A 13,103-nucleotide genomic window follows, 5' to 3' on the forward strand; every position below is an offset into this window, starting at 1 on the left:
CTGAGTGATCAAATTCAGAGACACTGGGCAGACAAAAGTTATACCAGCATTTAATGGGTAGAAGGCAGAAATGCTAATCCTGGATGGAGCACTAACCAATTGCAAGAAGAATTCACAGCTGTACAGACACACCCACAGATACACACCCACTCTCACACAACCCCCCCCCCCCCACACACACACACACACTTTCTATTTATCTCTTTCTGTCTCTCACTTAAGTATAAATTTTAGAGGGTTGAGTCTTCGCTGGCTTTTGTTTTCTGTTTTAAGTATGGCGTATACACCTATTGGCAGTTTGGAGGATTGCTATTTCACCTGCAATATGTCTTTAGGGAGTGGGAAGAAATTGAAGCACAAATTAACCTTGTTAATCCAGAATGAAGTTCCTTACATATGTGTTACACAATCTGTAAAAAGTTATTGCAGAAATGTAAAGAAGTAACTTACCTAACATATGTTTTAAATGTGAAATTTTGTGAGTTTTGGGTCCTGTTTACCTCCCACTTTTCTTCCGAGTCAAACCAGAGTCTAATGACTTCGTGGCTTGCAAAGCTTAGTTAATTAGTGAAGTTGTTGTCAATGGATAGTCAGGTTTCTTTACATTCAGATTAATAAAGGCTCAAAAGGTTTATGACCACAGAGGAGGGAAAGAATGCAGCTATAAATGAAAGTATAAAATCAAACAAAAACTGTGAATTGGGTGGGTGGTTGGCATAATGGTTAAGGTGTTTACCTTACAAACATGAAGTGCAAGGTTTGATTCATACATGGGGTAATTGGCTAGGCTTAAAATGGTCCACAAAGGCACTTAACCTAGTAATAATCTATGAACTATGAATTCTGTCGTTAATAGCGTTATGACCCAGTGAATGTTAAATTTAAAAAGATCTAGAGGTACCTTGCTGTATATGTTTTTCTTGGCAAGAAACATTCAAATGTGATATGGAAACTGAAGTGAGAGCAAAGGAGACAACTACCTAAAGAAAGAGCCATAATATATCATTTAATCCTCAACACAGTATGCAGCTAGGAAATTAACTCTAAGACAAGTGCCACAGAGGGCAAATGTCACAGACGAAAAGAACTACCAAGTTATTTATTTTTAACATGAGGAAGTTGGAAGGCAAATACACTCTAGGAAAGAAATATTGGGTGTAGGATGCAGATGTCCTTTATCCACTGTATGTCCCAAGTTATTCCCATTTTCATATTTGCATTCATAATTTCATTACTCAGTAAGCTGAATTTTAATGAAAAGGATAGTGTGAGATGTCATGCTAGGAGACAGAAAAATACACTGTCACTGTCCATGTATAATACACTATGCTGGAGATATTGGTTGTTGCTTGCTAGTACTTATGAAGGCATACTGTATTTCTATATGTACATTAATATTTCCAAAACTAGATGGGTTCATGACAATTGCTCAACTGACATAAATGTTGAAAGACGGAAGGTCAAAACCTAAATGTCGACATATAAGAGTAAAAAAGAGAAAACCTCCAATGTACATTTACAGTACAGCAGGGATTAGGGAATTGGTCTTTTCCTTGCTATAGGCTGATCACAGAATTAGTATATATAATTAGCAATGGAGATTTGGGGGAATAGTCCCCACCCACACTCTTGGAGGATATGGGCGGGCTTGCCCTTCTGCAAAAAAAAAGTTTTTATTGTTTTCTGTTTTTCAATTTGATGTTCTGGATGTCGATGTTTCAATCAAATCACATGAATCCAATGATATCAGGTAAAAATTTAGAAGTACTGGAGAAAATTGTCATTGATGCTTACACTGTAATTTGTATAGCTTGAGAGATATTGAGTGTTATTTATACTGTTATTTATGCAGATAGGTGTAATTGTTTTCATATTTTTATAAATATATCAATAAGCAAAAGCTTAGAAAGGAATTTCTTCCCATCATGTAAAAGTTTAAGACTCTTGAAAAGAAGTGCTACTGGGACTGTATGACTAGACTGTGTACGCTTTGCACGATAGGAGATGCTGTTTGTAAAATTTAAAGAAAAGTATTATTTTGAACTTTTCTGGAAGAATATTTTTTGCTAAACACATTGCTGTTTGCACCTTTATAAACGCATTTACTGTTCACAAGACATTTACATTTGTCTGGCTTTTGTTCTTTAACTTGAATTTCAAAGCATTATCAGAAATCTAAGAATGTCTGTAGGCCTTAGAAAGTGTGACATTCTATAGCTACTAGGTGTAAATTAGTTAACTCATCTTTTCTTCAAACTGAAGGATAAATTCAAGGAAGTAAGCATGTTTTGGTGGCCACAGAACCTGTACCTGCACTAATTCAAGAATCTGCATTAACAGATAACCTCCCATGTAATTTTTCTGTGGTCACTTCCAGAGGGGCATACAAGACTGCAAGGAAAATGCCATCTGAAACATAATGCATGAAGAAAATTTTTATTAGCTCTCTTCCTCTACTGGAATTGCTCCTTTTAAACAATGCACCATACTGTCAGTACCTTCTTGTTTTCCTTCCTCTTAAGAAAACATCACTAATCATCACAAACCCACTCAAGAACAAATATGTACTACTTTGTGCCTTACCAGTTAGTACATTATACTAGTGATGCACACATTACATTACACCTAGCAGCCAGTAAACTGTCAGTTTATCCTGTGAGTTAAATGACCAAATCATCTGGCAAGAATCATGCAAGAACCATGACTGTTTCAGCTATGACTGCTATGCAGTGCATGAACTACCATGATTACACTCCAAAATCATGAAAAAGATAAACTTCCAAAGCACATCCCTAGCACAATGCTCGCTTATAACTATGATTAAGGGTACTTAACAAAAGCTTGTTAAGCATGTCTACATCCTGTTAAGACTGGATTTCACATTAGGGATTAACACCAAGCAGTGTCAGCCAGCAAAGAGTAACAGTTGACAGTAAAACAGTGTTGAAAAGCTGTTTGCTTGAGCCAGCACTGTGGAGTAGAGGGGTTGTGCCATGAATAAAGCCCGGGCAACCCAGGTTTGAGTGGGGGCTCAGACATCTGAAGAACTGACAGAGAATGGGCGGGCCCATCCTGGGGAGTGTGACATGTGTATCATGTCAACAAAGTGGTAAGAGATATCTGATGGAGGACAGGTAACCAGTCATGAAGCACTTCCTACTGAGGGGGCGGGGCAGTTTGCCGATATCAGCTTTACACAGAAATGTGGAGAGATTCAGAGCAGCTATTTGCATACATGGGGGGGGGAGCTTTTTAGGGCATAAAGGAAAGAAAAATCCCTCCCTATTGTAGAAGTGTAATGAGCGCAACCTAGGATGTCCTGAGATTCCATGCTGGCCCCAACCCAATTGGAGATAGTCTGGGTGGTGGAATGTGGGGTGGGCAGACCTGGTAATGGACAAGGACCCTGGGGTGCATTGTAGGGATGAAGTAAAAGTAGAAAAAAAGCTATTAGAACTTCACTCTGCCACAATTACCAACAGAAAGGTTTGTGAAGGGAAACATCTAATAACTTGTAAAGTCATTAGTTTTGCAGGGAGACATTTCATTTTTGCCTCTTGTCTGTCTGCCTGGACTAAGTGCTTTGCCATCTTTCAAAAGCTTTGAAATCTAGTAAATTACTTTATATTCCTACATTTTTTCTGTAATTGTTAATTCGTGGAGCAGATAAAGCTCCATGCACTACATCAAATTATGATTGGGTCACCAATCATAAACATTTACTAAGTCTTCTCAAGATGCATGCCAGGATTCACCTCCCATGCTTCTCTTTCAAGTTGAATTCTTAGCATCCATGACCTGAACCATAATCATACCTCTTAACCTGGAAACATCAAAAATCTGGGCAAGGCCCATGAAAAATAGGTACAAATCTGTATGCTGATTAACATAAAATTTGCATACATAATTATGCAACCCCCACCCACTCCAGTGAAGTTGTGGGATACCAATTTTCAAATGCAAACTGAAGAACAGACAACCAAAATATGGCACCAGAGTCCCCTTGCAGCCATTCCAATGTCCCATTACCTGGCTATTTCGCCCCATTTACCATAAACACTAATGTGCATACTGCTTTACTTCTACAATGATTATTTGGATTTTATTTTTACATTTTATAGCACAATGCATAAACAGTAATAGACATCTGCTAAACAAAGCAGTACTGTCTCACAATGAAAGGAGACTTAGCATTAAAACTTCTCTGCCCTTGAAACTTAGTCATTGAAACAACATTGAAACCCACATCACATCCAAAGAAAGTGCATCAGGCTATTGGTGGATAAAAATTACCTTTGGGCTGTTTTCAAATCATAGGCCCATTGCACACAAAACAAGAAACATACATGTGTTCTTTGATACACCTTCCCTGACTTTATTAAATTATATTCCTTGTATAATACAGCACACTTGTTAGACTTAGAGCACATTTTAAATTTATTGTTTGAACATTTTTCCAGTAGGCAATGAAACAAAATCCATGAACCAATAATGACAAAACTGCCTAATTCAGAACATTGCCATTATAAAAGTCTACTTACACACACACACACACACACACACACACACACACACACACACACACACACACACACACGCACACAGGAAACACGTATATATATATATATATATATATATATATATATATATATATATATATATATATATAGAATGACAGTAGTTTAAGCAGTGGGCATCTTGCATAGCTTTCCAAACTTATTTTCAGTTTCAGTTTTTTGCTTGACTTACTCTGATTTGTGTTATCAGACCAACTCAATAGCTGTAAATGCCCAACAAAATAAACTAGGTGAACTGCATGTTTTAAGACTTTATTTTTAGTCCCAGTATTGACAGACCCTCTCCTACATTCATCCTGAAGCATCAGAACTATCATTGTAATCCAGGTGCTGTTAACTGGCCACTCTTGCTTCTCCGCTGTCTGCAATGGAAAAATATGTGTTTTATCTTGAATGCTGGAAAATGTACTGTACTTGTTTAAAAATATTTTTCTTATAATGCACCACAGAACATAATAATTATGATTTTTTTGTACCTGAATTTGGGTTAACGATATTTGTTGCTCTTTCCACTGAGGCACAAATGCCCTTGCGCATGATATTTTTTCACTTCTGTTGTATCTGTAGCTACATCCTTCACTTGTTACACCCACCCTGTTTAAATGTACAACACAGTACAGTATCAGCAATGCACCTACATACTGTGGGAGTGGAACCCGCAGCTTTCTGCATCAAAAGCAAGTATTTAACCTGTTATACTATTAACAATGCAAGCCGGCTCAGCATAAGCAACACTAAACTTCTCTTCGCCTGAAGCTGTCGGCTCCTTGTAAAATCCACTCCACACTCAAATGTATTTCTTAAATTTTCAGCACAAGAAATCTAGAAAAAGCTAAACTTTATTGGGGGGGGGGAGCCAGAAAACCAGGGACACATTTTAAACATTGCTTGTATAATTTTGGAAAGTTGCTAGAATAAAATGTTGTGTTACCACCATGCATTTCACTGCCAAGTCTTGAACCCAGGACCCTGTGCACTACAGTCAGAATAACACAGAACTATGCCAAATCAGCAGTCCTGAACAATAGAAAGACTGAAACTTAAATGACTATCATTTAGTGAATTCAGTTATCAATTCTCATCATAGCTATCAACCTCTTAGAACAAAAAACCTGGACAAAGCCAATAAGGGGAATACAGAATTCAGTTCCCACTTCTCACCATAGCTGTCAACCTCTTAACACAAAAAAACTGGACAAAGCCAATAATGGGGGATTACAGAATTCAGTTCTCACTTCTCACCGTAGCTTTCAATCTCTTACCACAAAAAACCTGGACAAAGCCAATAATGGGGGAATACAGAATACAGCTCTTACTTGTCACCATAGCTCTCAACCTGTTAGCACAAAAAAACCTGGACAAAGCCAATAATGGGGGAATACAGCCACAAAAACAGGGACAAATTTGAAATACTGATCTTTATAAACTTAGAAAATTGCTAGAATAAAAGGTTTGATGTTACCATTTATTTTCTGAAGAATATGAATTCTGAAATTCAAATGCCTTTCATTATTCAGTGAATTCAGTCCTTCACTGAAATCCAGAGATTATGAGGCATACATCAAGAAAGTTTTCAGAAGGGCTGGTGGGTAGGGACTTTAGGCTCTTGTTACCAGTATTCAAGGTACAAGGTTTGAGCATGAGTACCTCCTGTAGCCACCAGATATATTGACCTGGGGCATTTCACACACACACACACACACACACACACACACACACACACACACACACACACACACACACACACACACACACACATCTGCCTTTCCAGGCAGCTCTGCTTCTTGAAAACAGCTCGCAGCTTCAAATGAAAACAGAAACCCACAGCTCCTTTCCAGGCAGCTCTGCTTCTTGAGAAAATGGCTCACAGCATAACAGCTCCTTTCCTAGCAGCTGGGAAATTTGGAAATTAAGGGGTGCCACTCGGGAGTCATGGCACCCCATTATTTGGACCCCAACTGAGTAATTCAGTACAGTTGGGAGGTATGACCATAATAAACTTTTTATGACCAGAGACCTGATCCTAATCCTCTACATAATATCCACCAGGACCCCCAGTAGTTTGTAGGTGTGACGAAGATTCAATATACTTGTGCACATTTTACAAAACTTTTTAAATCCTTTGTTTTTGCCAAATTTTCCATTTAAATATTTGAATTTTGATATTTAAACATGATACAGAATAGATTTTCTAAACATTCTCATGATCACTACATTCAACGCAGCTATGCTATGCACCAGTATTCTTACTGCCAACTACTCCCTTCCCAACATTTCCGTCTTGCTCACATTAGATACCATACACTTAATTTATTCCTTCTGAGCTCTTCTCTGTTTCTCTGTACAGCCCTGACCATCTCCCATTTCTTATCATATTGTTCCCCTCAGTCACCGGTACTTCTACCCTTCTCTGTATCTTCCTAACTTTATCTTAACAACTTCCACTTGCTTAAAAGATCTCACCAGTACCACCATCTCTCACTTAGCAAAATATGATACTTTCTTATATACTTGTAGATGTGGAGTCATATATTCCTTAGGAGGAACTGACTTTACTGAGACCCATAGCCAATGTATCCATTTTTCCAGTGCTTCTTTATTATGGCTTAATTGCTTCGCGCCAATTTTCTTCATCTACCTACCACTTATGGTCAATTGCAGCATCCTTATTTTCAGTTCTGTTTTTTTTCAAGGGCAAACTACTTTTTAGATGATTGAACCTTGCCAGGCTTGTCCTTATCCCTAACCATACATCAATAGCCACTCAAATGCTCAGTGCCTTAGTGCTTAAAATCTCCTTCCTGTCTTAAATTTTCACTGGCTTTGTCCTTGTTCTAATCCAGACTAACACCCCCACCCTTACCTTCCCCCCCCACCTAGACTCTTAACACAGCTATACTACCGCCACTACTAACCACAGTCAGAAATAGCTAGTTGTCTTTACATACTTTAACATCTTGTCTGACAACTTTGTTACTAATATTATAAAAGACAAGAAACTATCTTAACTTGCAACATTTACTGTGTATACTGTTGATAATCAATATCTTGTCATTGTATTAAAACCAGCAACCTGTAATGTTGTTTACTATTGCTGCAACTTTGTATCTCTATTTATCATGTACATGATGTGGAGCTTTTCTCCCCGGGCAGCCACTGAAAAAGGACCTGTGTCCAGTTGGAATTTCCCGGTAAACAAATGTAAATAAATAAATAAATAAATTCAGGGTTAATCTGCAACCACTCATATGTCTTTACTTTCTGTTATTTCCTAAGCATCCCAAGTTCTTCCCTATTGATTTATTCATGTAGTACCTCTTTTTTATATTTCACTGGTATGTCTCCTTTTGTTTTCACAAATTCCCCATCAAACATGCACACTGTTCTTTTTCTTGAATGTACCCCTGCTCTCATCATCCATCTTTGTTAAAAGTTATTCCATATTTGTTTGTGTATGACACTCCCCACTCCTGATTCTTTCATATCCTCATATTCCACCTTGCTCTATACCCTGCAATTTGCATACTTTCCAACCGATATAAATTGCTCAATAATATTTTAAATCCTGAAAATACTTATGTTATTCAACAACTGAAAGGTTCCTTATAGTGTAAACACTCATGATAGAACACTCATGCTTGAACAGAGAAATCGTACCAGCCATTGTTTGTTGAATCTTTCTCTAGCAAGGCAGAAGCTCAGTAGCAGACTTGAATTGTTCCTCATAATTGTCTTCATTTGAGCTCCCCATACTACTTTCTACCCTTTGTCTTAAATACCTTGGGACACTTCTTATCCATAGAAGCCTCTGATTAGCTCCCCTTTCCTCCTTCCTCCTTGCTATTAAAATGATCTACAATGGACTCTGCAGATAATAATTTAGTATCAAGTGTCCCTTAAACCTATTAACTCTTCCAGAATTTTTAGGAATAATGTGTCACTATCCACCATCATTGGCAAAAGTTATATTGCCTGTGATTTGCATCCCCAGGTAATTTCTTTACCCTTCATTCCAATGTTTCTATAAGAGTATCCAGGGGGTCTTCTGCTAATGTAAAACAATTTACTGTGATCTTAGAATTAAAATGTTTGTAGACAATTTCTAACTTCTTACAAAATTAGGCCTAAAGCTCAAAATGTCCAGGACATCCATTAAATATCCCTATTCTGCCATGTTAAATGTTTTCTAGATATCAAGCATTGCTCTTGCACTTCCCCTCCCTCTCTAATAAGGCCAGCTAGTCTAACAGCAATTTCCAACATTCAGGGGATGACTGACTTTGGATTAATCCTGTCCATTCCCACCCTGCAATTCCTTTTCTAGTCTATAACTGGCTTTTGACTAACCATGTCTGTTCTCACCCTGCATTTCCTTTGCTAGACTATGCACAAGACCTTCTTGAGAATATTCATGTCAATATTTTACACTGAAAATTGTCTAGAAATGTTGAGGACTCAAAATTCTTTACCTAAGCATGAATGCCAATGCTTCATATCCTCATCCTGGAAGGTCCCCTTATTGAATCCCTCTATAAACTACCTACACACATGGCCTACCACAACATCCACCATGCATTTATAAAAATGTATAGAGTCCTGTTTCTTCTACAGCCTTACCTCCTTACAGCTTCTGAAAGACGATCCTAGCATCTTTATTTGATATTTTCTCTTATAATGCTCCATTTCGACATCTTATAACACTTTGCTTCAATACTTAATATGTTCAACAAACACACCACCTTAGTAGCATATAGGCAGTAGAGTCCTGATACTCAACTTCTGGCAGTCTAGCAAAGGTCAGAGCTCCTCCCACTGCCTGTCTGTGGGTATGAAGGACCAATCACCTGGCAGGACCAAGACTGCTCTTCAAACCCACAGACAGGGCCCTTTCAATTTTCTAGAGCCAGAGTCACAAAAGTAACTCTTGGAGTACTACTCTTCTCTTGGGATTACTTCAGCTACAGAGCTCAGATAAGAAACCCTTTGGGGGGGGGGTATTCCTGTCTCTACCTTTTTTATCTGTGCTTGAATTGAAATATGTATTCTACTGATTTGTTTGTTTTCCCCTTTTGGAAAGTTGCTTGTATTTGGAGTTTTAATTCTGTATAGCAGTTATTCTGTTTAAGTTATTTCTAAGTTTCTCTGGGGTTTTAAACCATTTGAATGTGTTTAAGGGGCATTGCTGACTGTTTCCTTGAGTTTCTGCACTAAGGCCATTTTAATGCAGTTCCTCTCACTGCCTTGTGCTGCCAGAATAGCAAGTAAATTGCAGCTGTTATTTTCATTGATTAAAATATTATTTTTGAAAGTTTTGACAGAAAAACCTAATGTTTTTACATTTTTATTTCCTGTGGGGCTATTATCTTTTGAGAGACCTGAGTAGATTTGCAGCATTTTAAACATTTTTTAATTTAAATCATGGTTTTGGTGACATTTTGATTGTGAAACATTTCTGACAGGAATTTTTCTTAGGTTTGTATTTAATTCCTAACTATGGCTATTTTAGACTGTTTCTACATATATGGGGCTGAAACTAGCCTTTATTTATTAAATGTGGGGGTCTCTGTGACAGGTATGTTGTGCTTTGTTCTGGGCTATTGAAATTGCTGTCTTTTTTCTCAGTGCAGTATTCTGTATAGTATCCCTGTAGAAATAGACTTTAGATTGCTATTTAAAAGGAGAATAGTGAGTTTTTGTCCATTTTGTACTTGGATGACCATGTAAGTAGTACTTGGTATTGATCTGGTTAGTTTTTTTGTCCCCTGACTTGATGGCCTTAAAGATGGTGTCCCCCACCTTCTACCTCTTTTGCACCTAAAATCATAAAAAAAAATATCAAATAATATGCCTCAGCCTATGGCTTGTGACTCCACAATAGCCACAGCCTTGGGCAGAGTAACGGACCATTCACCTTCTGTTATCTACAGGCCCCCTGGTGTGGTATTAATACCATAACTGTGCATGACACAAGGGTCAGACACATCCACCGGTCTGTACCATTGCCTGCTTCAGGTATGGGTGAACCAAACCCTTTAGGTGCAGGGAAAGTCAGGAGTACAGAACATGTTGCCAGTGTTGATATGTCTCCCCCTGGGTGTTCTCACTACTGTAGTGCATTCAAGGAAGAGATACAAGACCCACCATGTGATAGGGCAGCAGTCTCTGACCGAGTTCAACCTGAGATCGTGGCCTTGGCCAGATACATTGTTCAGGCTGGTAATTATGTGGTGCATACCCAGGTTATGACTAAGGCTGATTCTTCCACCACTGGTCAGTCATTTAAGCATCCTGCTTTTGAAGGGAGATCTGATGTCTGAGGTTTCAGACCTGTCAGTGTCAGATCATTTGCTTTCATCTGATGATGAACAGGCTCAGGAATTCAAAGAGAGTTTTTCTTTTACCCAAATGCTGGCTAGATTTAGGGATGTATTCATTTAGGAACAATCTCTGACTGCCCCAAGATCAGCAGGGTTTATGATCTTTTGCAGGATGTGTCTCCTGACATGGAGGCCCTTCTCCATTGATCCCACTGTTGGAGGATGTTTTCAAGAAAGCTTGTAGTTCCCCTTTGCTCATTGAGGATCTTACTAAAAACGGGTTTAAGAAATTCAGAGTATGTTCAACCATGCCTGGTCTTCAAGCCCCTATGTCTGCAGATCCTGGTATGGTGCCCCAGTGACTTCTTCTAATAAAAGGATTTTGTCTTCTTCAAATCCAACCCTATTAGATGAAGCAAGCAAATGGTTAAAATCTCATGTAAAGAAACTGGCTAAGTCCAGCACAATAGCTATTAAAGTGTGTAACTACCAGTGTTTTATGTGGAAGTTTTTGCTGAGATATATGTATAGTTATATGAGTTTGCTGCAGCTTTAGCTGCTGAGAAAAACATTTATGTTACAGCTATCATTTCCAATGTTTCTCAGGTTTCAAAACATACTTTGAAGAGTGCCTTGGAGGGGGATGATACTACTGCTAGAAATGCATTGTTGTCAGTTGTGATAAGGAGGAGTGCATGGTTGCAAAGCCAGTACTTTTCTGATGAGTTGAAAAATGAAATTATGAATGGTCCGCATGAGTCTGATTGTTTGTTTTGTACAACAGCTAATCAGATCCTTAAACATTAGGGTGATAGAGGTAAATTCATGCATGTGATGTCGAAAATGTTTCATATTCCAAAATTTCCCACCTTTAAGCAAGATAAATTTCGGTGGCCTTCCAGACAGAAGTCCTGGTCAAACAAAAAATAAGGCAATAAAAGGAAATGGCAGAATGAGAACTTCATCATGCCTAACAAGAGGGGATCCTTTTCCAAAGAGGGTAGTCCCCTTCCAACTAATGACTATGACCAGGTGCAGTACCTGTTCATAGATTCATAGGTTCATAGGTAGGTACTAGGCTATTGGCCCTAGGGCCTATACAAGCCTAGCCAAAAAGGTACCCTGGCTTTTGCCACCCAGGAAAATTATTTTCCTGTGCCCCTGTCAAGCAGAACCACAGAAGTGATCCCTGGGGTGAATTTCCTATTACCCATCCAATCATCAAGATTTTTCTTGAAGAGTGCTAATGAAGAGCTCTGTTTGACATAGATAGGTACTCTGTTCCAGAGTATGCAAAGTCTCTGGGGAAGGAATCTATCCCTCCAGCATGTTCTGTTTATTGTGGTGACAAGGTTTAGGTCCCTAGAGCATGTAGCTTGGAGGGATTGGGATTTCTTTAAGTGGAGCATGTCCAACAGCTCTGGGTTTGACATAGCTTTGTATGTTAGGCAGAGATCGCCTCTGAGTAGGCGATATGCAATGGAGTAAAGCTGGAGTTTTTTGAGCCAGTCTGCATAGGGCATCTATTTGAGGCCAGTAATCTTCTTTGTGAGGTATTTCTGCAGCCTTTCCAGTTGTTGTAGATGTCTTGTGAGGAATATTCCAAAAGGGGCGTTGTACTCTATAATGGGTCTAATGAGTGATGAGTAGAGGGGAACAATGATGTCTTTTTTCTGGATGAGAAACCATTTGTGATGAGGTGTGCAATGTAGAAGGATTTCCTGACCACTGTGGCGATGTAATTATCAAAGGAGAGACTACTGCCCACCTGTGTCCCAAAGTCTCTTATCACACTTTCGGTGTTAAGTAGACTACCGCCTATGTGGTAGTTTATGGGTACAGAGTTTTTACCAAAGGGGATGACAATGCATTTTTTGGCATTGAGCTTGAGACCATGGCTTTAACACCAGGCACCTGTCTCAGTGAGGCCCTTTTGTATTATGTCCACATTATTAGAAGTTTCGATTATGGCTCCTAGTTTGCAGTCATCTGCGAATTTAGTTAGCCAAAGACCTTCTGTGTTAGCCTGTACTCCAGAGAAGTAGATACCAAACAGGAGTGGACTCAGGACTGAACCCTGTAGTACTCCACTTGTCACTGGTCTGACTTCTGATTTGGAGTCTGCTACTTTCATAGTGTGGGTTCTGTCAGTAAGCCAGTTGGCAACCCATCTTGTGACATAGGGATTTATAACTAGTTTAGTGAGTTT

This window comes from Protopterus annectens, chromosome 2.part2 (assembly GCF_019279795.1).
Source record: "Protopterus annectens isolate FY-2018-M chromosome 2.part2, PAN1.0, whole genome shotgun sequence".
Taxonomy (NCBI): domain Eukaryota; kingdom Metazoa; phylum Chordata; order Ceratodontiformes; family Protopteridae; genus Protopterus; species Protopterus annectens.